The sequence below is a fragment of the Hyaena hyaena genome, unplaced genomic scaffold (genome assembly GCF_003009895.1).
Source record: "Hyaena hyaena isolate Hyena2069 unplaced genomic scaffold, ASM300989v1 scaffold_517, whole genome shotgun sequence".
In the NCBI taxonomy this organism is placed as follows: Eukaryota; Metazoa; Chordata; class Mammalia; order Carnivora; family Hyaenidae; genus Hyaena; species Hyaena hyaena.
Window position 1 is genome coordinate 425,793 of NW_024081148.1, and position 13,709 is coordinate 439,501.

The 13,709-nt window shown below is 38.0% G+C and overlaps 1 non-coding gene across 1 annotated transcript; it reads right to left on the bottom strand.

The window, feature by feature from the left end:
* Window positions 1–634: 634 nt before the first annotated feature.
* LOC120247372 lies at window positions 635–776 on the bottom strand. The gene has a single exon (XR_005532285.1). It is a non-coding gene; the product is annotated as a U4 spliceosomal RNA (small nuclear RNA).
* Window positions 777–13,709: the final 12,933 nt, after the last annotated feature.

A 13,709-nucleotide genomic window follows, 5' to 3' on the forward strand; every position in this document is an offset into this window, starting at 1 on the left:
TAGTATGTGATCTATTTGACAGTGCTCATCCAGCACCTAGAGCAATTTTGCTTAATATGAGCACAAGTTATCCTGAGACACTGACTTGGGTCTGAATAAATGAAATATAATCCAGTACTTCTTCGATGATCTTCAATCGACTTATCTTCGAATGGCACGACACAAAGACTCATTTTTTCGAGCATGATTAGTTTCTTTGGAAATCTATGCTAATCCTAGCTCATAGTTTAGTGTATTTTCTTACCAGGCTATTTTCATGAATAAGTAGTGTATCATTCTAGTGAAGCTATAAATAAATGTGCTTATGGAGAGAAGAGTTTTTATACCACCACAATATGGCAGATCATTGAACTTCATCATTTCCCTTCATGAATTTAGATGAAATTGGTAGAGACCATTAAGGGATATTTATTTGGTTTTTAGTCATTTTCTCTCTCCACCCACCACACAGGATTGAGAATTTACGAGTGTATTCTTTGCCTCTGCTTAAATAGGACATCTGTTTTTGAGAGCCAGAAGTAATGATTTTTATAACTCTTTTACTACCTTTGTGCCTAGCACAATAAGAGGCATATAGTTGGTGCTTAGCACTTCTAGTTGACTCATGTTCTCAGTCAGCTGAGAAGGGTGTAAAGTTGTGGTTAAGTGTTCATGAACTGATATCATATAAACCTTGGGTCTAATCTTTGATTCCTACTGGCTGTGTAATTTCGAATTAGCAATAATTGTGCCTCGGATAAACCTCATTGGCTATAATGCTGCCACTCCGCAAAGCTCTGGCTGTATGATTTTGAACAAGTTTAATCTTTAGATTTTCATCTGTGCATTGGGGCAAATAATAGCCCCGTACCTTGTGGGATCAGAATGTGGTTGGTACATTGTAAAGGTTGGAAATAATATTGGCGGGGCACCTGGGTAGCTCAGTCAGTTAAGCGTCCAACTTCAGCTCAAGTCATGATCTCATGGTTTGTGGGTTTGAGCCCCGCATCAGGCTCTGTGCTGACATCTCAGAGCCTGGAGCCTGCTTGGGATTCTGTGTCTCTCTGCCTCTCTCCCACTAATACTCTGTCTCTCTTTTAAGAATAAATATTTAAAAAAAAACAATAATATTGGCAATATTACTGGCATTAGTTATTTATTTTAAAATATTTATTGAACACCTACTATAGTCAGGGCCTGAGCTAAGGGTTAAGGAAATCAAGTTTTTGACTTTAGGAAGACCAGGAAATGACAAGATACATAATAGGATGTGATAAGCATTATAACCCATCATGTGAAAATATGGCACAGCAAGTGTCTAAATGAGTAAGAAAATCAAGGAAGAATTCAGAGAGAAAGGAGTATTTGATCTGATACCTAAAGATAAATCAGATCAAAGCAGGGAAATCACAGGTATTTAAATATATGATTAAATAGCTCTTTTATCTAAGTACTTTCACAGAATTTGCATGTTTACAAGTATATTAGGGTTCTCTAGAGAAACAGAATTAGTAGTAGCAATCCATGAACCTGACAGCATCCCATCCAGTGAGTAGAGAGCCGCTCTGAGGAGTTGTACACAGTAAAAGGTTTTTATAGATGAGAGGGTGGGGCAAGAAGTTATTAGCAAAAGAAAAGAAAGGATTGTTTCAGCGTGCAGGACCCCTTTATGAGATGGAGGCAATGATAGGGTTTTTATTATGCAGATGACTTCACTAGGGCTGATCAGGAAATTTTAGATTGACTATTAAAAGGTCACATTCTTGGGATAGGTTGAAATTGTTGAAATTGTAAGTAATCTTGGTTTGCTGTCCTGGGGGTGGGGGCAAATGGTTCCATTTTGGGCTTGTTTCTTTTTAAACAGATCTGTATCTATGTCATGAGATATTTATGAGGAATTGGCTCACATGATTATGGAGGCTGAGAGGTCCCACAATCTGTCATCTGCAAACTGGAGACTAGGAAAACTAGCTGGTAATTCAGTTCAGATTAGAAGACTTGGGAAGTAGAGGAGCCAGTGGTCTAAATCCCAGTCAGGGGGCCAGAGAAGATGAGATGAGATGAGATGATGCAGCTCCTACAGCGAGGTAGGGAAAGGGTGAGTTCCACCTTCCTCCACCTTTTGTTTTACTCAGGACCTCACTGGATTGGATGGTGCCACCTTATGAAGGAAGGGATCCGTGATTCAGATGCTGATCTCATCTGGAAACACCTCCCAGACACACCCAGAAAGAATGTTAAATTTGGCCATGGAAAAGAGGACAGCAGACAAAGAGAAGAAGAAACTGCATTGAAGGACACTACCCAGGAGTAGAACATACCACTTCCATCACAATTAGCTGGCTTTAGCTGGTGGCAAATTAGTCACGGGGCCTTACCTTAGTTGCAAGGGAGCCCGGAATCTATAGTCTTCAACCAGGAGGCCAGCACTCTGCTGAAACCCGGCGGTTTCATTATTAAAAATAGGAAAGGAAGAATGGATACTAAGGAATAATTAGTCATCTGTATCACATGCATGTCAGTGCACAGTTCTCTCGGGGTGATCTTATTGTCTACATTCAATGGATAAGATAGTTGAAATTCAGAGAGAGGAGAGTACTTGTCAGAAGTCACTTAAATATGTAGATCAAAGAAGAATGATTATAATCAAGGCAGCAGCACTATACTAGGTTCTCAGCTCTAAAAGAGAAGAAAAATAAATAGCTACTTAATGTTGTTTTGCCACCCATCCGAAAGCAGGCAGCTGCAGTTTTCACATGCCATTGGCAAGCCTGTTTTTCAGGCAATCTTGTGGGAGATGACATAACAGGAAGAAAATTAAATCATTGAAAGTGGTAGCTAGAGTTAAGCCCTTGGGGGCTGGGGGGAACATGGTTTGTTTTCAATTACTTGATGATATGATTGTACAGGTCTCAAATATTCTCCTATATGCCTTGGGTAGTTAAAATCTCCATTTTTTAAACCATCAGCTTTAGTTGAATTTTCAGTTTGAGAGGAAAACCTGGGAACACAAATAATACAAGTTTGCACACAGAACAGATTCAACCCTGAAAATATGGGGATGACAAGGTAATAAAAAACATAGGAGCAAAAACATTGGACAAGCCTATCCATTTGCCAAAATTTTGAGGTCAGATGTCCATGAGCCATGAAATTGTTTAAAAATTGCCCCGGATAAATAAATATATGTCTGGAAGGGTTGCTTACACAATGATGTTTGAGCTTTCTCCTTAGGAAAATGAGAGGGAAAATGTTGTAGAGCCAGTGATAATAAGAATACTAGGGAATGTATCCATGCATTAAGATGACATTTTCAGGGGCACCTGGGTGGCTCAGTCAGTTAAGCATCTGACTTCGGCTCAGGTCATGATCTCACGGTTGGTGGGTTCAAGCCCCACGTCGGGGCTTGACGTCTGAGCTGCTGACAGCTCAGAGCCTGGAGCCTGCTTCAGATTCTGTGTCTCCCTCGATCTCTGACCCTCCCCTACTCACGCTGTCTCTCTGTCTCTCTCAGAAATAAATAAAATATAAAATTTAACAAAAAAAAGATGACATTTTCAGCAGTACATGATCACTGCTTCACTCCTCCCATTAATGAGGAGAAATTTCTGAGCAGCTTCAAGTATTCTTTAATGTTTTATTGAGAGAGAACATGCAAGCAGGGCAGGGTCAGAGAGGGGACAGAGGATCCAAAGCAGGCTCCACGCTGACAGGCTGACAGCAGTGAGCACAATGTGGGGCTGGAATTCAAGAACCATGAGATCACTACCTGAGGCAAAGTCAGATGGTTAACCAGTGGAACCATCCATGTGCCCCAGAAGCTTCAATTAATTTAAAACAATCTTATGGGGGCCCTGGGTTGCTCCGGTGGTTGAGCATCTGACTCTTGATTTCAGATCAGGTCATGATCCCAGGCTCTGCTCTGAGTGTGGAGCCTACTTAAGATTCTCTCTCTATCTGCCCCTCTCTCTCCACCTATGAGTGAGAGAGTGCCCCTCTCTCTCTCACCTATGAGTGAGAGAGTGCCCCTCTCTCTCTCTCTACCTCTCTTTCTCTCTAAAAAACAAAACAAAACAAAACAAAAACTTAAAAACTTTTAGGCATTAAAAGTGTTAAATCAACTATCAATTATTAAATGAGTTATAGCTTTTTAAAATCCTTTGACTTTTTTGTATTGTATTAGACTCAGATTCCACTGGTTTTTACACTCCTATTTTTACCTTATCAATCCTCATTAAAGAAAAGTTGAAAGGTAACTTTGGAGGGTTGTAGGGAAGTTTTAGTAGGAGGCAACAAATACTCCACACCAAGAAACTAGAATCTGAAAACAGATGTGCATGTATATGGAGTATCATCATTGAAAAGAGAATCTCAGTTGATTTCTTTAGTGAAATTAATTGTTTAATAAGAGCCACAACAAAAGAATGCTGTGTCCTCAGCATCTCACATTACAATCATCACCTCTATAGATTCCTCCTTTTAGTGCCCCGATTCACCGAAAGCTGATGAATAAAGTCAGAATTCTCTGGGGTGCCCAGGTGGCCCAGTCGGTTAAGCTTCTGACTTCAATTCAAGTCATGATCTCATGGTTCATGGATTTGAGTGCCACATCAGACTTTGTGCTGACAACTTGGAGCCTGGAGCCTATTTCGGATTCTCTCTCTCTCTATCTCTCTCTCCCTCCCCCCCCACTCATGCTCTGTCTCTTTCAAAAATAAATAAACATCAAAAAATTAAAAATAAATGAATAAATAAATTCAGAATCCTAGTATAAGTCGCTTTTGGAAAGATTTCTCTCCGTGGTCATCAATCAATATTTGAATAATAAACACTCAGTGAGCCCTGTAATATTAATTTTCCAGTGTGCAGAATTAGGCAAAATTTTTAACTCTGATAATAGAAAAATGGAGTTAAGACTTTATGCATCTTAATTTGAGGATTTTATAAAATCCACTTCCTTTATGTTCTATTTATCCTGTCTTTGAGGATGTCTGAAATTCTTACCACTTTATTCAGTCCTTTGGGTAAGGCTGTGTGCGTATTAGTGTGTTAGGGCTACCATGACAGTGTAGGGGCCAAGGGCAGCCTGCTCCAATATGGGTCATTTAGGCATGAAGATTATTTTGACTAAAAATGCAATCAAAACCTAACTAATTCAGGAAAATCTTTTAACCTCCCCTTCAGCTACCTCAATTTGCATTGAGAAACTTTACCACAAAGAGAGCTATTAAAGAGATTCCTTTTTACCTAAGAAACATCTGCATAACAGAGCAAACTTCCCTCCCCCCCCTCTCCCCAGATATCTCCTCTTACCTCTCCACTAATGATTTTCCCTCCTCTTTAAGATTCCTACTCCTCTCCTTAGCCATTAGCCCAGGATGTCAGGTAAGCTTCCTGTTGCCTGTCTTTGGAATTTCATGTCTGTGGATTCCTTATACTTAGGAAACTAAATTTTATTTTCTCCTGTTCATCTGTTTCATGCAAATATAATACTTAGTCCAGCTAAAAGAACTTTGAACAGAGAAAAATTTCTTCCTCCCCAGTAACAGAATACCACAGACTGGGTGGCTTCAACAATAGACATTTATTTTTAACAGTATTAGAGGCTTCAACTCCAAGAGCAAGGTACTGACAGAGTTGGTGTCTGGTGGGACCTTTCTTCTGGGTTGCAGAAGGTTACCTTCTCACTGTGTCCTAACATAGTCTTTCTTCCATGCATGAATAAGAGGGTTGGGGGGGAGACAGGGAGAGAGAGAAATCTCTATATTAGGAACTCTTTTAATTTAAGTTTAAATATCCTATCTCCAAATAGAATCACGTTGGGAGGTAGAGTTTTAACATAGGAATTTTGAGGAAATACATTTCAGTCCATAATAGACTGTGCTTCTCCCCCTCCCACAAACACTATGAGAAAATAAATCTATATCCTGAGTGAAGAAGGAAGCCATAGACTTTTAAAATACCTCCTCAAGGGGCACATAGGTGGCTCAGTCATTTAAGTATCTGACTTTGGCTCAGGTCATGATCTCAAGGTTCGTAAGTTCAAGCCCTGCATTGGGTTCTTTGCTGATAGCTCAGAGCCTGGAGCCTTTGTATTCTGTATCTCCCTCTCTCTCTCTGTCTCTCTCCACCCTGTGCTCTTTCTCTATGCCAAAAGTAAATAAATAAGCATTTAAAAATTAAATTATAATAAAATAAAACAAACAAAATATCTCCCCAACATGGGCAGTTTTAACATATTTGTCAGCTGTCATTTTGAAATCACAAGGCAAGGTTTTGGTTGTGTGGGACATGGTTATGGTATAATGATCTAGGAAAAGACAATATACCATTCCCAGGTAGCAAAGGTCTCATGGGGCACAGGTAGTTGAAAGTTGAAATGAGGAACAGGGATATGAAATGGGATGTGGGAATTATATTTGTCCCGTTATTGCTCCTCTGGCATAAGCCATCTCCCTTTCTATTTTTTGGCTAACAAAAAGTTCTTAGTAATGCCCTATTATAATTTACTGTCACTATCTTGATCGCCTACTTGGGTCTCATTGCCTTGTTGTCTTCAATGTGTTTGATCTCTGACATTTGATCCTAATCTCATTCCTTAGACATGTTGACAGAAGTTCCTGTTAGACATAATATTAAAGTAATAACTTAATATGTTCCTCTAAGTATAATAATTGATACTTTTGTACACTTATCTATAAAAACATTTACCTTCATTTCCTGAGAACTTATAATGTGCTAAGTGTCTATATTAATCTTTCCATTGTTTTCTCATCATAGCTCCAAACATTATGTTCTTTATTAGTTCCATTCTCTTCTGGTATTGAGTTTAGATCTTCTTCATTTAGCCAGTGTCCCTTGTTGTATTGCCATATTCTTGTCTCATAATCAAGCTGTACCTGCCCTTTAGGGTATATCTTAGGATATAAGATTATAGAGACATAGAATGGAAGATTGCTTCAAACCCGAGTCCCTAGGACACAAAAGCACGGCAGCAGGTTGTCAGTTCACCGGGAAACATCCAGAAGACCCCCCTCCTTTTTCTTGGTGCTAATTAGTAATGAAGACAACTGCTTGATGGGGTGGATTTTCCACCAGACACTAGGTCGTGGTTTACTATTGTAAGGAAGATTGTATATGAGTGTTTCTGGGGACCTATCATCTCCCCTAATCTAACCTGTACAATACATTCTGCTTATCTATCTTACTGTAGCTATACATCAAGGGCTCCCTTTCTCCTGAGTTTTTTACTGATAAACAACTATTTTGAATAAAAAAGTGTTTTAGACATATAATTGTGCTTTCAAATTCTTAAGCTCTTTTGAACATCTTTTATTACTCATTTAATGTGGCTTGTATTAGATTATGTTAGAGTTGATTTAAGTTGAATGCAATCTATAAACTATTTTAGGCAACTGTTATATTAGTATATAATAATTATATTGAATGAGTACCTAATACGTACCCGGCATTATACTAAAATGCGAGACTATGTAATACTAACAAAGGTCTGTAAGTTATATATTTGTTACCTCCATTTAAAGATGCAGAGAATGAGGCACAGAGAGGCTAAACATCTTCAGTGCTCCAGAACTTATGAATGGCAGACAGGGATGAGATTTGAAGCCATGGCTGATACGGTGTATCATTTCTGATATGTTTCATACTGTTACTCTATGGTTTCTGAAATGAGTCTCACTTTCTCCTAGGTGACCACAATCACTACAGTAACTTTTTGGGTGTTTTGTTTTGTTTTGTTTTCAGTCAGTTTTTATCATAGTATGTATGAAAGACTTGGTTTTATTGTTTTCCTCATTTTTCATCTGTTTTTCAGAACAGATCCAAATTGCCTTATATGCCTATGATATAAATAAAAATCATGCCCCCTTTGTATATATTAGAAGAAGTTTTCTTTGGCTTGAATGAAAGAATACCAAAGACCAATCTAGATGAGAATTTTCTTGAACATGTTAAAGAAAAAATAGAAGGTATTAATTTTTGTTTGGCATTTTAACTTTAAAGACACTTTATGCTCTTGAACATTAAGGGTTTGACTAAATGTTTGGCCCTGTTTTTCATCCCTCGGCCTATCTAGGACCTCAGAATAGCTATGCAAATTTTGTGAATGGGCATATTTGGGTGCTTTTTGAGGGTATGTATTCTAGTCTGGGCTTCATATCTGTGTTTCCAAATGACTGTGCGTTTCTGAATGAGTATATGCAAGTCTGTTTTTTTCCCACAGAGACGGTTTTATTTCCAGTGAGGTCTACAATGAAGTTGGGGTAGCTTCTGATATTTAAGAGAATTAAAAATCCTGCTTCAAGAGAATTCAGCATTAGCTCTTCTATTTGTCGATATTCTCCCATCCCCAGATCCCTCTGCCCACTTATTTTCTCACTAACACCATAAGCACTCTCAGAGCCAATTTTCAAAAATTTTACTTTGAAATTTTTATTTGATCAGCAGCCTCAAGATCTGAAGGGGATTACATTTTTCCCCTTTTCTTGTTTCTCGAACTAGCATAAATAATCCTCTTTGTGATAATACCCTGTCTCCCAGAGCGCTTGTTTATCATAAGAGGACTCTTGTTTCCATGGACTAATGCACTCAGAAGCTTGGCTGACTTTCTGATGCAAATGTCAGACAGGAACCATGTCTTTGCTTTTCCAGCCAAATTGCTTCATTTTTACAACACTATGTTTGATTTATAGGGGTCTTTGAAATATTGAAATCGCCCCCTGCACTAAAAAAATGCAATATGTAGGCATTGTAGTATAGGAACATTAATAAGAATAATTTATAGGGGAAATAGGTTGCAGGGTTTTGGAAAATACTCAACTCTTTGAGAAAAATATGGTAGTGTCCATGAACAACACTGACATTCTACAAGGAGGTACATGTATTGAGGAATAACCAGAGCCAATCCCAAGAAAACATAATAATTTCTTAGATTTAAGTAACATTTATAAAAATAGCAAAGAAAAGGAACGTAAGAAATCAATTTACTTTTGTTTTTCTCGTGGTATGCTGAATTTTTTTTATTGGTAAGTGGTTCAAAGTGACCATCAACCACATGCTTACTAAAAAATAAGGTTTCTATCTCAAGCATTTATCTGAAAACCATAGTTGTGTCTATATAGGAAGTGGGGAGGATGGAGAAGGAACTAAATCATTGTACATACCCAACATGTGAGGAATAAGGAAAGGCAGCTTACACATCGTTTTAGATTGCATTCCTTCCATATGATGTGAGAAACAGGTTTTAGTGTTCACGTATCATTGCTAGGAGTCAGAGAGGTAAAATGACATGCCTAACATCTCATGGTCAGTAAACCTTGGGTCGGATGTGCGATATATAGAACATGTTGGTGAAGAGAAGAGAATAGGGTAAAACAATAGACTGATTTGAAAAATTACCGATTTTATGTATGGTTTAAAAATACAAAATAGCACCACATTCAATGAGTCAAAAATTATCTCTCCCAATGCACGATATTATTTCAACCCCCTTGGTACATGGGTATTGTGGTAATAGTCAGTGGGTCTGGAAATGGATTTGCATCCATCTTTAGAGTAGTTTCATCATGGTTTTATGTACCAATTAATTGGTTTTATGACCCATTTTAGGGTCAGAGGGAATCTTTCTTTTTTTATTATTTTTTAACATTTATTCATTTTTGAGAGAGAGATAGACTGCGAGTAGGGGAGGGGCAGAGAGAGAGGGAGGCACAGAATCTGAAGCAGGCTCCAGGCTCTGAGCTGTCATCACAGAGCCCAATGAAGAGCTTGAACCCACGAGCAGTGAGATCACGACCTGAGCTGAAGTTGGACGCTTAACTGACTGAGCCACCAAGGTGCCCCAGAGGGAATCTTTCACTATGCTTTCAACAGGACCATGTTTGACAATAGACACATGACAATAAAAATTAAAGAGTAAGACAAGTGTAGAAATGTAATGGAAGAACAGAGAAAACAGGAAAATTAAGGGAGAAATGTTCATTAAATCCAATGCCCTAGAGACACAGACTGCTCTGGATAATTTAATTCATTTGTGTTTGATTATCTTTTGAACACTTGCTATGTAGCAGCCTTTGTTCTGGATGGTGAAGATAGACCTCGAGGAGCTTACACCCTAGTGGGCATGACAATCAAAGAGATATGTGATGGTGCCACCACGGGGATAATTGGGAGTCACCGTGGGAGACAAATGGAGGGCCCACTAACCCAAATTGAAAATGTTGGGAAAGCCTTCTTAATGGAAGTGGCAGTTAGGAAGACTAGAGAGGTAAGAAAGAGGTAGGCAAAGGTAGGGAGCTTTGGGCAGGGGACAGGAAAGTATTCCAGGCATATTCTTTGATGTATAGTAGCCTGTAAGTGTGAGTGAAATGGCACATTCTAGGAGACAGAAGTAGTTGGAATTTTTAGAGTATAGAGTAAGAGACAGGAATTGGGAAGGAGGGTTATGAATAGATTGAGAGGCTACATATTCTGTCTTTATTAAAGCAAAGATCAGGGTACCTGGGTGGCTCAGGCAGTTAAGCATCTGACTCATGATTTCAGTTCAGGTCATGAGCTCATGGTTTGTGAGTTCGAGCCCTACATCAGGGCTTGCTTGGGATTCTCTCCCCCCTTTTCTCTCTGTCCCTTCCCCACTCAAGCTCTGACACTATCTTAAAATAAATAAATAATTTTTTAAAAAATTTTAAAAAAATAAAACAAGCATTGTTATCACCACTGTCATCATTATGTCATTCATTTACTTACTATTCACAGGCATTTATTATATGGCAGATGCTCTGCCATTTAATGTGGCATGAGAGTGTCCTAGAACAGTTTGGGGAAACATTCCTGTGTTTCTTTTTTATTCTCATACTCACAATACTGCTGAAACCAGATGTGTGGATTTTTTACACATCAGTGAATACTCTGTGACGCCAAGTAGGGTGTCCTATAATTCAGTTCAGTTCTGATACTGTCTAGTACTGGGAGATAGCATCAGATCTCACAGGTTAAGTGCTCAGTCCCATAAGACTGTCCTAATTCAGAAGTCTGTTGCAAGTCTCAGGCTGTCATTTGTACTTCTGACTATTTATAATTTGGGGTTCCCACGACCCCCTGCTTAGATTCAGTAATTTGTTAGAATGGCTCACAGAACTCAGGGAATACTACATTATGTTATCAGTGTACTATAAAGGAAATAATAAAGGATAAAAATGAACAGTCAGATGAAGAGATGCACAGAGCAAGATCCAGAAGTGTCTCTAGCACAGGGGATTTGCCCCAGGAGTTGCAGCACGTGGATGTGTCCACCAATCTGGAAGCTCTCTGAACCCTGTACTATTGGGATTTTTTATGAGGTCCTCAACACATAGGTATGATAAAACAGCATAGTGTCCACTCCCACTCCCCTTCCCTGAAGGTGTGAGGTAGGATGGAAAGTTCTAAACTTCTAATCATGGCTTGGTTATTGTGGTGACCAGCTCCCATCCTGAAGCCATCTGGGAGCCCACTGAGAGTTGCCTCAGTAGAACAAAAGATATTCCTCTTACCCAGGACATTCTAAGGGATTTAGGAGCTTTGTATCAGGAACCAAGGCCAAAGTTCAAATATAGAACAATAGATGTTCCTACTATTCCTATTACTTAGAAATTTATAAGGATTTTAGGAGCTCTGTTCAAAGAACTTGGGCCAAAGATCAACATATGTTTTTCATATTATTTCACGCTTTATTTATTTATCCTTGTATCCTCCATAAACCAAAAACTGTGCATAAAGGTTTTTAGTATACATATATTAGATACTTAACTAAGTTGTCTTTATGTTATAACTGATTCTAGATAGCAGCTAAGGTTAAAACTACATTAGGAAATTAAAATATTTACAATAATGTCAAGAAGAATACATTCATTAAAAATAAACTAGAACAAAAGAAGTGTAAGACTTGTACATTGGGAAGTATAAAACATCACTGAAGAATTTTTAAATGACCTAAGTAAGTGGAAAGACATTATATTTATGGACTGAAAGATTTAATATTGTTAAGATTTAATATTGTTAAGATGGCACTACTCCCAAAATTAATCTACAAACTCAAGGTAATTTCTATCAATATCCAATTGCCAAGACAATTAACTAGGAGAAAGAATAGATTTTAGAGGAATAGACTTCCAGTTATAAATTAATCAGTCACAAGGATGAAAAATACAACATAGGAAGTATAGTCATATGTATATGTAATATACATATCATATTATAATATGATAATGGCTTTGTATGCAGACAGATGATAACTACACATACCCAGGGGAGCATAGCATAATGTATAGAATTGCCCAGTCACTATGTTGCATACCTGGAAAGAGAATAACATTACATGTCAACTATACTTCAATTTAAAAAATAGTTTTTACAACAGTTTTTTCAACCGATCCAGACAACTGAGTATCTATGTGTAAAAGAATAACATTTGACCCCAACCTTACACAATATACAAAAATTAACTCAAGATTAATCAAAAGATATAGTGTAATAGCTGAAACTAGAAGGAAACATGGGAGTAAATCTCCCTGACTTTGAATTAGGCAATGGTTTCTTAAATATTACACCAAAAGTAAAAACGGAAAAATTGGACTCAATTAAAAGTTAAAATACTTTTGTGCTACAAAAGCACAACCAAGAAGATGAAAGACAACGTATACATGGGTGAAAATATTTGCAAATCATATATCTGGTTAGAGACCCGCATATAGAATGTATATTAAAAAAACCTTTTACAAGTAAACTATAAGAAACAACCTAATTAAATAGGTTAAAAGGACTTAAACAGGTTTTTCTCTGAAGAAGATATGTGAATGGCAATAAGCACATGAAAAGAGGGTAGGCTGGTTAGTTATCGGGGGAATGGAAATCAAAATCACAGTGAGATACTGTTTACCCACAAGGATGGCTATAATAAAAAAGTTAGATAGTAACAGGTACTGGTGAAGAATAATAGTAAGCGGCGTGGAGAAAACAGAACCCATGTAAACGGCACGTGGGAATATAAAACGGTGCAGCTACTTTGGGCAATGATCTGACAATTCCTAAAACAATGAAACATAGTGTTTCACTTTAGCAATTCCATTCTAAGGTGTGTACATATATTTAATAAACTTTATATATATATCTCAAAGAGAAATGAAAACATCTCTCCACCAAAAGCTTAGGGAAAAAGTAGATACAATCTAAATGTCTATCAACTGGGAGGGGCAAGATGGCGGAGAAGTAAGGAGGTCTCTATATTTCACTCACCCTATCTCTCAAACGGAGAAGGCCTGAAGCCATAGGAACCTTTACAGAACCACAGAAGTTTGGAAGGAAAAGGAGACAGACTCTGCTGAGAAAACAACCTTCTAGGGCTACCTCAAGAAGCAAGCCAAAGTACACATGGTGGAGAGTCCAAAATACCACTACAAGTAGGGAAATAAAATAACCAAAGTCTCAACAAAAGAGACCAAGAGAAACCATTCAAAGAACACTTCCTGAACGGACAGGACCTGGACAATCGAAGAGCATTATTTAATACAGCAGTACTTTCAGGTACAGAGTGCATAGCAAGCTTTTAAAACTAACAAGAGACAGAAGCTAGGCAAAATGATGAAACAGAAGAACCCTCCTCTAAAGAGATTCCAGAAAGAAATGACAGCTAAAGAACTGCTCAAAACAGATATAAGCAACACAACTGGACAAGA